The following is a 14,530-nucleotide window of genomic DNA, read 5'->3' as shown; positions in this document are numbered from 1 at the left end:
TAAATTATTATTTAGAATTATTCGGTATTTTGTGGAAAGAATTATGAGATAGGCTATCGGGTCAAGTGTGGTGTTAGTAAAGAGGGGGTGCTATGTTATTAGGCCTTTTACTAAATTAAAATCTATTTTCATAAAAATAAGGAATTGAGGGAAAAAGGAAAATAGATGTGAAAGAGGAGCAGAAGAGTAGAAGAGCTGATACGTGAAAGAGGAACAGAAGAGAAAAAGGGCTAATCAAGATCTTTTGCTAAGGTAAGGGGGGACTCTTCCGGTTAACATCTTTTATCGTATTATAGATAATAGGACTGATTTAGATGCATTGTTTGTGTCAATTGGTTATATGTTAGATTGGAGTTTGAGGATGATTTTGAGGGGAATTGTATGATTTGATGAATTGCATGATTATATGATTGTTATGATGATTAAATGATCCTCTTTGTGTGTTATATTTGTGTTATAACATGTATGTGGCTGATATTGTGGTATTTGAGGTTCATGACATAATTTGATTGGGTTGGAGCCGCGAACTGCTTGGCAGAAAGCTTAAGAAGATTTGGTTCGCTCAGTTCGTGTTTGCGCCGCGTGCTGTTAGTGACAGTTGTTTTTGGAAAAGTTTAAAGATGCATAACTTTTGAACCGTTGGCCTGTTTTAAGTGTCGTTTCGAGCAGGATGAAGCTTATGAAGTATTCTTTATGTTAGGATGATGAAATGAGCAGTAGCTCGAAATTATTTTTAAATCACGATTTTGCTTGTTTTGATGAATGTTGTGTTGTGGACATATATGATGAGATGTAACGATACAAGCTATGTTTAAAACATGATTCATATGATGATTTCTTTGTTGGTATGATGAAGCTTATGAGATAGTTTTGTGATGATGTGAGTATGATGTGAATATCTTGTCTGTTGGATGAATGGCGTATTGTTGACATATATGATGAAATGTGACAATATAAAATGTTGTTTTGAAAAACATTATTATGTGATGATTGATTTGTTTTGGAATGATGTGGATACATGTATGTTCTTTCTTATTGATGATGATTGATGCGGATACATGTATGTTCTTTAATGATGATGATGATTGAATTGTAATTGAATGATGCTAATATATATGAACATACTTGATGATGATGATGATGATGATGATGATGATGTTGATGATGATGACGATGATGGTATAAGTATGTTATATATGTTGAATTCATTCATAATCATTTTTTGATGGCTGAATCCTGATGATGAGGGGATTCAGTGAAGGGCATAATTCCCATTGTGCGGAATTTGTGTTAGCAGGGCCGTATCTTGATGATGTTGGATCAGTCGGTGGGTTAATCCCATTGATGATGTTGGTACCACATGCATAGTGTCAGTTCATTGCATATGCATGATTGTTATGATTTGTTTGGATGAATTATGGTGTTGTCTTTTGGTAATGTATTCTGTTGGTTGTTGTGTGGTGACGAGTACTTCCTAGCAATCTGAATATAATGAAATTGGATGAATAATGTGACTATGACGTGTTATTGTTTATGATTCGATAACATTTGTTAATTGTGAATGAGACTCACCCTTACTGTTGATATTTTCAGATTGAGGATAGCGGCTTTCGACTTGGTGAGGATTAGCTCATAAGTTAGTGTGTTAGTATAGCGTCAGTGTCATGCTCTGATATTGTAACACTGGGGAACGCTAGTTTAGAGTCTATGATGATACTCTATTATGTTGTTATTGTATTAATTTGTGGGATATTGCATAGATGATGTTATGCTTATCCGTATGATGAATATTCCGCTGTGTAGAAACATGATTTATTAAATTGATGATTGTTCATTAGTGAAGCATGACAAGTGAGTTATAATAAATTATTTTATTGAATCGTGGCACCCTTGTTTTCATGTTTACTCTGAAATTTTTATATAATTGCCGCGGGGTTTAGAAGGGTGTTACATTATTAACGCGCCAAAGTATTTAAGGCATGGAATGAGAGAAATTCGGAATTTTGTGGTCTTTTTCTCTTTCCACACTTGGAGTGGAGATTATGAAACTTAGATGCTAGTTTCCTTTACTTGCGCAAGATTCCATCCCTACTACCACTAATGATTTTAGAAAAAAAACTCAAATTTGAGGAACAATCATAAGATGGGATGCAACAAAATTGAAGGAAACTAGGAAGAGAAAAATGTAGAAGGACTTGGAGATCAACACCAACTTGGACAGGAAAAGGTGATCAATTCATAGAGCAAGCAAGAGCTTTCATCCTTAACCAAGGTGGACTTTCTTTAAGTTTTATTCTTAGTTAGGTTTATTTAGAGTTAATTGAATAAAATTGCATTAGAATGAAAATCAAACAGCTTAGGAGTTGAAATTGTCAACTTAAAAGGAATTATGCATGAGGCAACTAAAGTGGGAAAGCGCCTGAATGAAACTTGGTCGCCCAAGAGGTCCTGAGTAAAGCAAGTCACCTAAAGTGTAAGAAACAAGGTGGCTGCCCAAAGAACGAGTTGGGCTTGATCCAAAACCAACAACTTGACTTATGTCATACACATGGTTTTTGAGGCACCTTAGGAGAAACAACCAAGGAATTTGGGTACAAGGGGAAATCATTCCTCCCTTGATTGAGAGATGACACGATCTCCCCCGTTCCATATTTTCTAGGAGGAACGGAAAAATTGTCTCATGGCTTTCTAGCTTATACCCAATTGATCTTATATAAATGCCTTAATTCCAAAATGGAGAAGGGGATCATAAATTTTCACCTAACACCCATTGAGAGAAAATTTCTCACGCCCTTAGTGTGAGTAGGATTTTCTCAACTTCCACTTACCCCAAGCACAGCAAAATTTGTTAAGGGTAATGTGGGTATCCTTATTGCACTCAAGCAAGCACTTAGATCATTCATCATTCACAGAAATCACACAGTTAGAACCTTTTGATCTTACGCGAGCAGATTCTCACCTTTTATTGTACATTTAGAAAATGATATGGAAGGGCATCGTAACACCCACTAGAGTAGCCACACCCGTTCACACTATAGTAAGTGGATTTGTTAGAGGTAAAGAATCCATCTGCTCTCATAGAAGATATGCTTGACTTGTTCTGTCGTAGGATGATACATCTGCCAACCCCATTTCAAGTTCATAAAAGAAGTCAAAATTGAAAAATCATTTTCTACAGAAAGGATGCCACTTGTATACACGTTCATGTCAATGACCCCATGGTTGTCACGGTGCAGTGTGACAATTGAGATAGAAAGCGAGAATTGATTGATCAAGGAAGCCCAATAGATGTCTTATTATGGGATGCATTTAAAATGCTCGGATTGGACCTAAATAATATCAAGGTGTTCCATGGCTCAGTAATTGGGCTCTCAATCGAGCACATGCATTTAAAAGGCCACATAACCCTCAAGAAAATATTCCACATGAATGCAAATGCAAAGATGATCAAGGTCAAATTTATCTTGGTATACACTCAATCTTGATACAACATCATCATTCGGAGGCCTTCCCTTAATCTTTTGGGAGCCGCCTTGATGACCTTGTAACTAATTATGAAGTATACACACCGCCTTACTAATAAGTAACATTGATTTATTCACGTAGTCCCATTTAAATATATGTCGGGTATTGATGCTAGGGTGGTTTGTCACCATCTCGCCATAAATTTCATTGAGAAGTCAATGGCTCAGAGAAAATGCAATGTTGGTGAAGAATATAGGGTGACGTTCAATGAGGAACTAGAGAAGTTGAAAAATTTGGGTTTCATAATCAAGTTTAAATACCACACTTGGCTAGCTAATGTGGTCATGGATCGAAATACATCAAATAAATGGTAGATGTGCATCGATTATACTAATATGAACGTATCATGCCCCCGAGATTCATAGTTATTGCCCAAAATAGACCGAATATGCGATATGACCTCTAGTTACAAGACTCTAAGATTCATGGATGCGTAATCAGGTTATAAACATATAAGGTATAGCCATCAGCGGGAGGAAGAGCTCCATCATTGGCTTTACACAAAATCGAATGAGCCTCCAAAGTCAGAGGGGTTACCAGAATGTAATGGTCCTTCAGACATTTCCAACTAACCATATAAATGTTGGACATCTTGATCTATTAATGGAATGAAATGATTCCTAGACTATAGAAGGGATCCTTTGAAGTTTGTGACACAAAATAAATTAGAGAAAAACTTGATGGACTGTACAGTTTCCCGATACTTACAATAGTATTGGAACATCTCAACAAAATCCCAACCAAACAGACAAAGCTGGGAAAGGGCGATGCCTAGGTGATTCAACAAATTTTCTTTAAACAAAGTGAAGGGGAATCTAAATATCAAACAAGTAAAGAGGCATTCGTAGAAGGGATCAGAACATATGTCGTAATGACTGCAAATCCTTTTTCCTTCATCAATATTAAAGACTACCCAATCAGAAACATAGCCCACCTCTATCTTGGTTTCTTCCACCTTTTCCACTCAGTTAAACATGGAAACGATTCCCACAAGTTCAAAACCAACCAAGTTGTAAAGTGTAGAGTCAGATGGCTGCACCAAATATGCGTGTCCTTGTTTCACCATGTCGTCTTAGTTGTTTCAAAAAAGATAACATTAGTCAGAAATGGGATTCTTATCCCTAAAGATGAGGTGTTCCCTAATCTCTTTAGCGGTATGATTTCGACTACGAGCCACTCTACTCATTTTATGAAACAATGGTCGCTTCCATTTTATTTCGAACTCGGATGGAGGAAGATAAGTGGTAAATTAAGTTTATATAATTTAGAGTATGTGATTTATCCTCCTTATTCCCATCACGAATAATAAGAGAGCCACTCCCACTCTCGGTGAAACTTCCCCCAGTCCTAGAATTGTCACTTAGAACTATTAGATTTGGGATGTGGCCATTGACTTTCAAAGGTTCATCATGAAAAAAAGTCATGGTTCTCGTAAATGGCCGATATGGAAGAGTCACCCCCACCATATCCTTTCATGTTTATTGGTGTACGCCCTAGGTTATGCGGGAAATAGAATAAAAAGGATAAAATGGTAAGGTAAGAAGTGGTACTTAGGAATAAAGATGAAGTAAAAGAGACTAGTTGAAGTAGAAAAAGGTTGATAATGAGATAACCCTAGCGAAAGTAAAGACAACTGGAAACAAAGATAACGAGAATAGGAATGAAGAAGAGAAGAAGGCGCTAAGATGGCAGGGGCAAAATGTAGATGGGAATGAAAGTTGTATGAGAGTAAAAGTAACCATTATATAAGAAAAGAGAGTTGAGAGCTAACTTTATAGAATGTAAGGGTGGAAAATTAATAGTTAACGGTTCATATGGCACCTTGGAAACACAAGTATACTCATATGCACTCGAATGTCCTATTCAGACACGCCACACCCTAGCCTACCCACATAGAGCCACATTTAGGATATTTCTTTGAACGTCTCAATTAGACAAGAAATTAATGAAATTTTTCTCATGTTTTTTCCATTCCTCAACACAAGGTCATGAGCAAGGTGCATCCGACCCAACTTTCAAAATACTTCCCATACATCCCGGCGTAACAATCTTGAGAGAAACTGTTATGCGTCAGCCCTAAACCCAAAATTTTGGAAAGGCTCAATTCTACTGATCTTATAAATACTATAATTAACATAGAAATACGTACGCTTAATTCGACCTATCCTATAATTCCGTCATCATAATCATCATCTGAATAAGTAGCGTTGTAGCTTTTTCCTTAGTTTTTCAGAAAATTGGGACATTTAACTTGGATACGTCTAAATCTACCACAATGAATTAGATTTTTTTTAGATCCGTTTCGATAGCTAGAGTTTTGTTGTGATTGTTATATGTTGTACTTATTTTTGTTGGTATATTAGTCGATTAATTAATTCAATTAATCACTATAATATGCTGATTGAATGAAGTTTTGTTCTGTAGTTACTGTGAGTGAAGTAGATGCATTGTATGAACTCTATTTGAAGTTAAGCAATTCAATTATTCAAGATGGTCTTATTCACAAGGTGAGTTTAGTGTTTTAGTTTAAGATTAAATATCCTTAATTAATTAAACTGCTTAATAAGGACTTTTGGTGCATTTTTACTTTCAAGAAGAATTTCAGCTAGCACTGTTTGCTGACAGGGTAATTAGTATATATAACTGATTCATATGCTTTATATGGTATAAACTTGTTTGGTTTCTTGTGCTTTTTCACAATTGATAATTTCTCTTAATATAGATTTTTGACTTATTTGATGTATTGGATTTTACTTTCAGCCTCGCATTAACATTTGCTTTAGGCTACACATTTGCTGGGCCGGTGCTGGAGCGTAGAAGGATAGGGAATTAAATGGGGAATTTGTATCAAGAACTTCTGATTTAATATGGAGAATGAACATCAGAAACTCTGGTGATTATGATGTTAGTGGGCTCACCGACAACAACAATTCTCAACAAATAGAACAGGTGCAGCTGACTCATACTCATTGTATCTAATTTTAGCTCAAGAGAGAACTACTACTTCTCTCTGTTGGTATTGGAATATACAGGTTGCTGAGTCCATTGGTTCCAAGTGATGGCCAAATTGTTGATTCCATTGGTTCTGACATGTTTTCCAGTTGCTTTCTATTTCTCTTAAGATGTTGTCATTAGTGAGGAATTAATTTAACACAATCATATTCCTGGTTTATATATTCTGAGACTTTTGGCTGTGAAATTTTGAGATACTTTACAAGTATGTTTCTTAATTATTTGAATGAATGTATGTCTATTTTAATTGTTTTATACTCTTGATATGATATCTAAATAGGTAAACATAACTCAAATGTTTGAAATTGTTTAACTGGAGCACTTTCCCTACATGGTATTACCTGCAAATTGCAACTTTCTTTTTCTTACAATCAAATTTGTTTTTGACGTTAATGTTTAATTTGCTTGTAATTAATATTAGATTCTAATCATCAATATTATTGTTAATTATATATATATATATATAATGACATATTTAGGTAATGATACAGAAATAAACCGTGGCAAGATAAATGGTTTAGAATACATAACATATAACTACGGTTATAAATTTGTGGTCATAACCAAACTGTGGCTATATCTTGAACCAAAACTGTATGTTAAACGTTAAATTGAAACCGTGGCTTTACCATATGGCCACAGTTCTGTAATCATGGCAAATATAAACCGCGCCCTTAATCAAACTACCTAAACCGTGGCCTATAAAAGCCACGGTTGTCAAAAAAACGTGGTATATACCAAAAAACCGTGGACTATACTTTAGGCCACGGACGCATATTCTACAGTTGGATTTTTGTGGCCAAACCGTGGCCTCAGCGTTCCGCCACAGTTATTTTGCATATAGCCTCGGTTTCTTGGGCGTGGCAGGAGACCTTTTTTTTGTAGTGTTATTTGTTGTTCAGTTTATTGAAGTAATTGATTTGAGACATATATGAGTTTATATTGCATTTTTATTGATAATTTCGACTGCGATGTTATCCTAAACGAAGGTGAATATGCGATGACAGGTCAGGTGTTAACTATTTTAGTTTTAAAATCTTATGTCTTACACATGAGCAGATGTTTGTTTGCGTAAGTGTGACACCTCATGTATTTAAGTGTTTATTTAACAATTTAGTCCTTAAATTATGCGGGGAAAATTAGAGTGTTACATAACTAGGTCTTTTAACATATATTTCCGACCATTTGCAGAAGTACAGCAAAAACATTTTAAGCTCCTAGCATCTTTTTTTGAGATTCTTAATCATAAATCAACTTTTAGAATTTTTAAATGTACCTAATAGTTTTACAACTACAAAAAGATAAAATAAAGGTTTTTTCTTTACCCACCTTCCTATGGGGTCACCCCCAGTGAAAACCCCATTTTACCCCGCTTCGGAAATGCATTTCCGAAATATTTTCTTTTTCTAAATTTTTCCAGACTTCGAAAGTGCATTTCCGAAAAAAATCTCAAAAATTGGGATTTTGACTAATTCGGAGATGCATCTCCGAAACAACAAAAAAATTCTAAAAAAATCCCAAAAATTAATTTTAGGATATTAATTAATTCACATATCATAAATTTGATATAACTTATGAGTAATGAATAATAATAATTATATATTTTGATATAATTTATGAGTTATGAATAATAGTTATTATATATTTCTATCCTGATTCATATTTTAAAATTTAAAATAATTTTAATTAGAAAATTAAAATAATTTCACTTACAAAATAAGTTATAATTTTTTATTTATATATTTATAATAATTGTTATATATTTATAAAAAAAAATTAAAAAAATGAGTGTCTTAATTATTCACCATTACATGACAAAAATTGTAATCGCATTGATAGTAAATTGGGAAGTCTCTTAAATGATAGTAAATGCAGAACGAGTTGTAATCAACCTGATTTGAAATTTCGAAGTGCCTTTTCTTCCTACTTAAAAGCCTGCTCTCTCACCCATTTTTCCTCCATATGTTGCAGCTCCGGTTGTTCGTCCACCTGTTGCAGCGCCGTTTGTTCCATCTGTTGCAGCGCCGGTTGTTACTCCATTTGTTGTTGCGCCGGTTGCTTCCTTGAGTTCGGCTCCGATTTCCATCGAGAGCCTGACTGCCGAAGTTAAACAGAAGGCTACTCTAGAGTCGGCTCCGTCGTCTCAGAAGGCGATTAGGTTCCCTAACCGACCTGGTTACGGTCAATTGGGAAGGAAAATTCAAGTTCGTGCTAATCATTTTCAGTTGCGAGTGGCTGATAAGGATCTACACCACTATGATGTAAGTATAGTTTGCTCATAAGTTTTTTGAACTTTAAGTGTATAATTTTTGTTGTTGTTTATTATGTTGGTAAGTTACAATGTGGTATGGATTTCTAGAGGATCGGGACTTTCTAACCTGTTGCAGCGTCTCCTCCATCGTCTTTCTAACCTCATTCTTTTATCATCAGGATCGGGACTTTTCAAATTCCCACTCATATGAGAGTCAATCAGGTTAAACTTGACTAAAGCACGCTTCATATATATGAATGTACTAGTACTCATTAACTGTACTCATACAGTATCCTACAAGATATTTTACAACATGTTTAAATGATAACAACTGTGTTAACAAAAAGGCAACAATTTCTACACCTCTTGGTAAAAACATTGGATGAGTAATCAAAACAAACCCTAAATTAGGTGTATTTTCCCATTAGGATTTCATGATCATGAGAGTAATGTGAGGGTTTCATGATCATTAGAGTAATGTGAATGGAATGTAAGAACAAAAAAACAGTAAAAGTAAAGAAAGTGTAATTACCGGGAATATGAAAAGGAGGAGGTAGGTGAACAAGGGTTGGGTTTGGTTCAGCGATGTTGAGTTCAAAGATCAGGGGCCGACGTTATCAAAATGTTGACTCATCCTCACCTACCCGTGTTTAACAATATGTAACTTTAATCTTATAATGTGATCGATGTAATCTTCATCCGATTAAATAAAGCGAATCGTTCTTGTTTGTTATTTTCCTTCTGTCCAGACCTTATTTCGGAAGTGCATTTCCGAATTCCTCCAAGGGGGTGAATTCGGAGATACACTTCCGAATACACCAATTTTTTGAAAAACAACTTTATTTCGGAGATGCATCTCTGAAATCAATATTTTTCATTAAAATATTCACCTTTTCGGAGATGCATTTCCGAAAACACCTTTTTTTTTTCAATAAAAGTACGTTTTCGAAAATGAACTTCTGAAACAAGGGGTATTTTTGTAAATTCACCAGAGATGGCCAAGAAGGTTAGGAGGTGGGTAAAGAAATTTCCCTAAAATGTCCTTTGTAAGACACAAAGATACACATACTTAACAGATCTAAAATAAAATGTGATTGTTATAAGGTCTATGGTGGAAAAAGCAATCACAATCAAATGCGTTAATTAGAGAATAGAGGACAAATTGCGGAGAATTTGGGTGGCTAAGAATTTCCGTCGGCAATGGAATTGGTAATCAACCGTAACACGTGGGAGTAATGGTTTTATTATTATTGAAGTTTTAAGAGTGTAGCTGAGATGGCCATCTAGAGTTAGATTCATTGTTTTGTATGATAGTTAGTTAATGTTTGAAAAATTAATATTTAGAGGTGGATGATGGATTGGGTGGGTTGAAGTGTTGAACCACCAAAACGGTTGGACTTTTGGAATTATATATTTTGATTTGAAGTTAAAGTAGTAATTTTGGTAGAGAGATGAATTATTGTATAATTTTAGAGTGTGAATGTGTTAGTATCTTTGACAAATTACAAGTCGTGTGTGAAATATTATGGTGGAATAGTACAAGTCAAATAGTCAACTGGTGCAGGTGGTTTGTTTAAGGTAGTAAAAATGGAAAGAAAAATTCATTGTTTGGTATTTCTCACCGTGAGAGACTTCAAATTTTTTTTTTTTTTGGTTTCAAATGATTTTCTGCCATTGGATTAAATTGGGGTACCGTTGGATTGCTTCAGATTGCATAGCAGTAAAATACACTCTCACACACAATAACACTCCTTGTATTATTTAACTATTTGCTTTTTAATTTGTACTTTAGACTGACAGCTTTTTTGAAATGATTGGATTTATTAAAAGCATAAAAACTATATTATATTTTCAAACGTATTACTATATTTCCATTAGAGTAGAATTTTTATAATAATGCATTTGGCAGCTTTGTTATATAAACAATTTTCAAGCATAAAGGATTTATTATATATTAGAATAAATTTTACGTTTAATTATTTAAAAAAATGGTTTAATTAATTTGTTTGCATTACAATAAATTTTCATATTAATTAATTTGATAGCTTTGTTGTATAAACAAATTTTTTATTTATATAAATAATTTTTTAATTAAATTACATAAATACATGTTTCACAATTTTCACAATTAATTAATTTGTTTATGTTATAATGTATTTTAATTCGATAATTTACAAAAAAAAAAAATTATATCAATTAAAAGAAAATATTAAATTTAAATAGAAATTTAAATCATTATTGATAAAAAAACTATTATTTTAAATTATGTGTGAACCATGTCAGACAATCAATTGACGATGTCCGACTATTTGTGATCCACTTCTGGATACACTGATGATAGTCAACTATGTGTGAACCATGTCATGGAGTCAACACATGATTGTCAACTATGTGTTAACCATGTTACAGATGAACTGATGATGATGAACTATGTGTGAACCATGTCAGGTAGTCAACTGACGATGGTCAACAATGTGTGAAGCATGTTACAGATGAACCGATGATGGTCAGCTATGTGTTAACCATGTAAGGGAGTCAACTGATGATGGTTAAATATGTGTGAACCATGTTACAGATGAACTGATGATGGTCAACTATGTTTTACCATGTCAGGGTATCAACTGATGATGGTCAACAATGTGTGAAGCATGTTACCGATGAATTGATGATGGTAAACTATGTGTGAACCATGTCAGAGAGTCAGCTGATGATGGTTAACTATGTGTGAAGCATGTTACAGATGAACTGATAATGGTAAACTATGTGTGAACCATGTCAATGAGTTAACTGATGATGGTCAACTATGAGTTAACCATGTTACAAATGAGCTGGTGATGGTCAATTATGTCTGAACCATGTCAGGGAGTCAACTGATGATGGTCAACTATGTGTGATCCATATTACAGATGACCTAATGATGGTAAACTATGTGTGAACTATGTCAAGGAGTCAGCCGGTGATGGTCAACTATGTGTGAATCATGTTACAGATGAACAGATGATGGTAAACTATGTGTGAACCATTTCAAGGAGTTGACTAATGATGATTTACTATGTGTGAAGCATATTACAGACGAATTGATGATGGTAAACTATGTGTGAATCATGTCAGGGAGTCAACTGATGATGGTCAACTGCGTGTGAACCATGTTACAGATGAACTAATGATGGTAAACTATGTGTGAACCATGTCAGGGAGTCAACTGATGATGGTCAACCATGTTACAGATGAACTGATCAGGGTAAATTATGTGTTAACCACGTTGAGGAGTCGACTGATGATGGTCAACTATGTGTTAACCATCTCAGGGAATCAACTGATGATGGTCAACTATGTGTGAACCATGTTACAGATGAATTGATGATGGTAAACTATGTGAGAACCATGTCAGGGAGTCAACAGATGATGGTCAACTATGTGTGATCCATGTTACAGATGAACTAATGATGGTAAACTATGTTTGAACCATGTCAGAGAGTCAATTGATGATGTCAAGCTATGTGTGAACCATGTCAGGGATTCAACCGATGATGTCAAGCTATGTGTGAACCATGTCAGGGATTCAACCGATGATGTTATACTATGTATGAACCATGTCAGGGATTCAACTGATGACGTCCAACTATGTGTGAACCATGTCAGGGATTCAACTGATGATGTCGAACTATGTGTGAAACATGTCAGAGAGTCAACTGATGATGTCGAACTATGTGTCTACCATGTCAGGGATTCAACTGATGATGTCGAACTATGTGTCTACCATGTCAGGGATTAAACTGATGATGTCGAACTATGTGTCTACCATGTCAGGGATTCAACTGATGATGTCAAACTATGTGTGAACCATGTAAGGGATTCAACTGATGATGTCAAACTATGTGTCTACCATGTCAGGGATTCAGCTGATGATGTCGAACTATGTGTGATCCATGTCAGGGATTCTACTGATGATGTCGAACTATGTGTCTACCATGTCAGGGATTCAACTGATGATCTCTAACTATGTGTGAACCATGTCAGGGATTTAAATCATGATGTCCAACTATGTGTGAACCATGTCAGGGATTCAACTGAAGATGTCCAACTATGTGTTAAACATGTCAGAGATTCAACTGATGATGGTAAACTATGTGTGAACCATGTTAGGGATTCAACTGATGATGTCGAACTATGTGTGAAACATGTCAGGGATTCAACTGATGATCTCTAACTATGTGTGAACCATGTCAGAGATTCAACTGATGATGGTAAACTATGTGCGAACCATGTCAGAGATTCAACTGATGATGGTAAACTATGTGCGAACCATGTCAGGGATTCAACTGATGATGTCAAACTTTGTGTGAACCATGTCAGGGATTCAACCGATGATGTCAAACTATGTGTGAACCATGCTAGGGACTCAATTGATGATGTCAAGCTATGTGTGAACCATGTCAGGGATTCAATCGATGATGTTATACTATGTGTGAACCATGTCAGGGATTCAACTGATGACGTCCAACTATGTGTGAACCATGTCAGGGATTCAACTGATGATGTCGAACTATGTGTGAACCATGTCAGGGATTCAACTGATGACGTCCAACCATGTGTGAACCATGTTAGGGAGTCAACTGATGATGGTCAACTGTGTGCGAACCATGTTACAGATGAACTAATGATGGTAAACTATGTGTGAACCATGTTAGAGATTCAACTGATAATGGTCAACTATGTGTTAACCATGTTTAAGATGAACTGGTGATGGTCAACTATGTGTTAACCATGTCAGAGATTCAACTGTTGATGATAAACTATGTGTGAAGCGTGTTACAGATGAGCTGATGATGTCTGATTATGTGTTAACCTTGTCAGGGATTCAACTGATGATGGTAAACTATATGTGAAGCGTGTTACAGATGAACTGCTGATGTCCGAATAAGTGTTAACCATGTCAGGGATTCAACTTATGATGGTAATTTATGTGTGAAGCGTGTTACAAATGAACTGATGATGTTCGACTGTGTGTTAACCACGTCAGGGTGTCCACTGATTATGGTAATTTATGTGTGAAGCGTGTTACAAATGAACTGATGATGTCCGACTATGTGTTAACCATGTTAGGGATTCAACTGATGATGTCGAACTATGTGTGAACCATGTTAGGGAGTCAACTGATGACGTCCGTCTATGTGTTAACCATGTCAGGGAGTCAACTGATGATGGTCAACTTTGTGTTAACTATGTCAGAGAGTCAACTGATGATGGTAAACTATGTGTGAAGTGTAACACCCCAAATTTTACCCAAAAATATCATGCGAGAAATCAGAGTATTTTAAAAACTATCAACAATGCATTTGGGATATCACATTTACTTCCTATAAACAACTCATAAACAGATACATAGCACTTTAATCTCAGAGAAGCACAAAACAACTTATAACAGCTCTTAGACAAACCAACTTCATAGTAATATGCAGCGGAATCATAACATTCGAATTTATAAACAAATCATCTTATTTAATCGGAAACAACTTCAAACATCATAGTACTTCTCATTATCCAATTTGGAACTCAACAACTAAAACATGAACAACATAGAAACAACAATATATACAACCCCCGAGTGCTACGTATCAGAGCGACACACCAACCAGACACGGTGAATCTACAAACTTCCACAGCTATACTTGAGTACCTGCCCATTTCCCATGGTAGGGGAAACATCAGCAGAAGGGGTGAGATATCAAACATTATAAA

The sequence above is a fragment of the Vicia villosa genome, unplaced genomic scaffold (genome assembly GCF_029867415.1).
Source record: "Vicia villosa cultivar HV-30 ecotype Madison, WI unplaced genomic scaffold, Vvil1.0 ctg.000133F_1_1, whole genome shotgun sequence".
Taxonomy (NCBI): domain Eukaryota; kingdom Viridiplantae; phylum Streptophyta; class Magnoliopsida; order Fabales; family Fabaceae; genus Vicia; species Vicia villosa.
Note: the sequence above shows the minus strand (reverse complement) of the source record.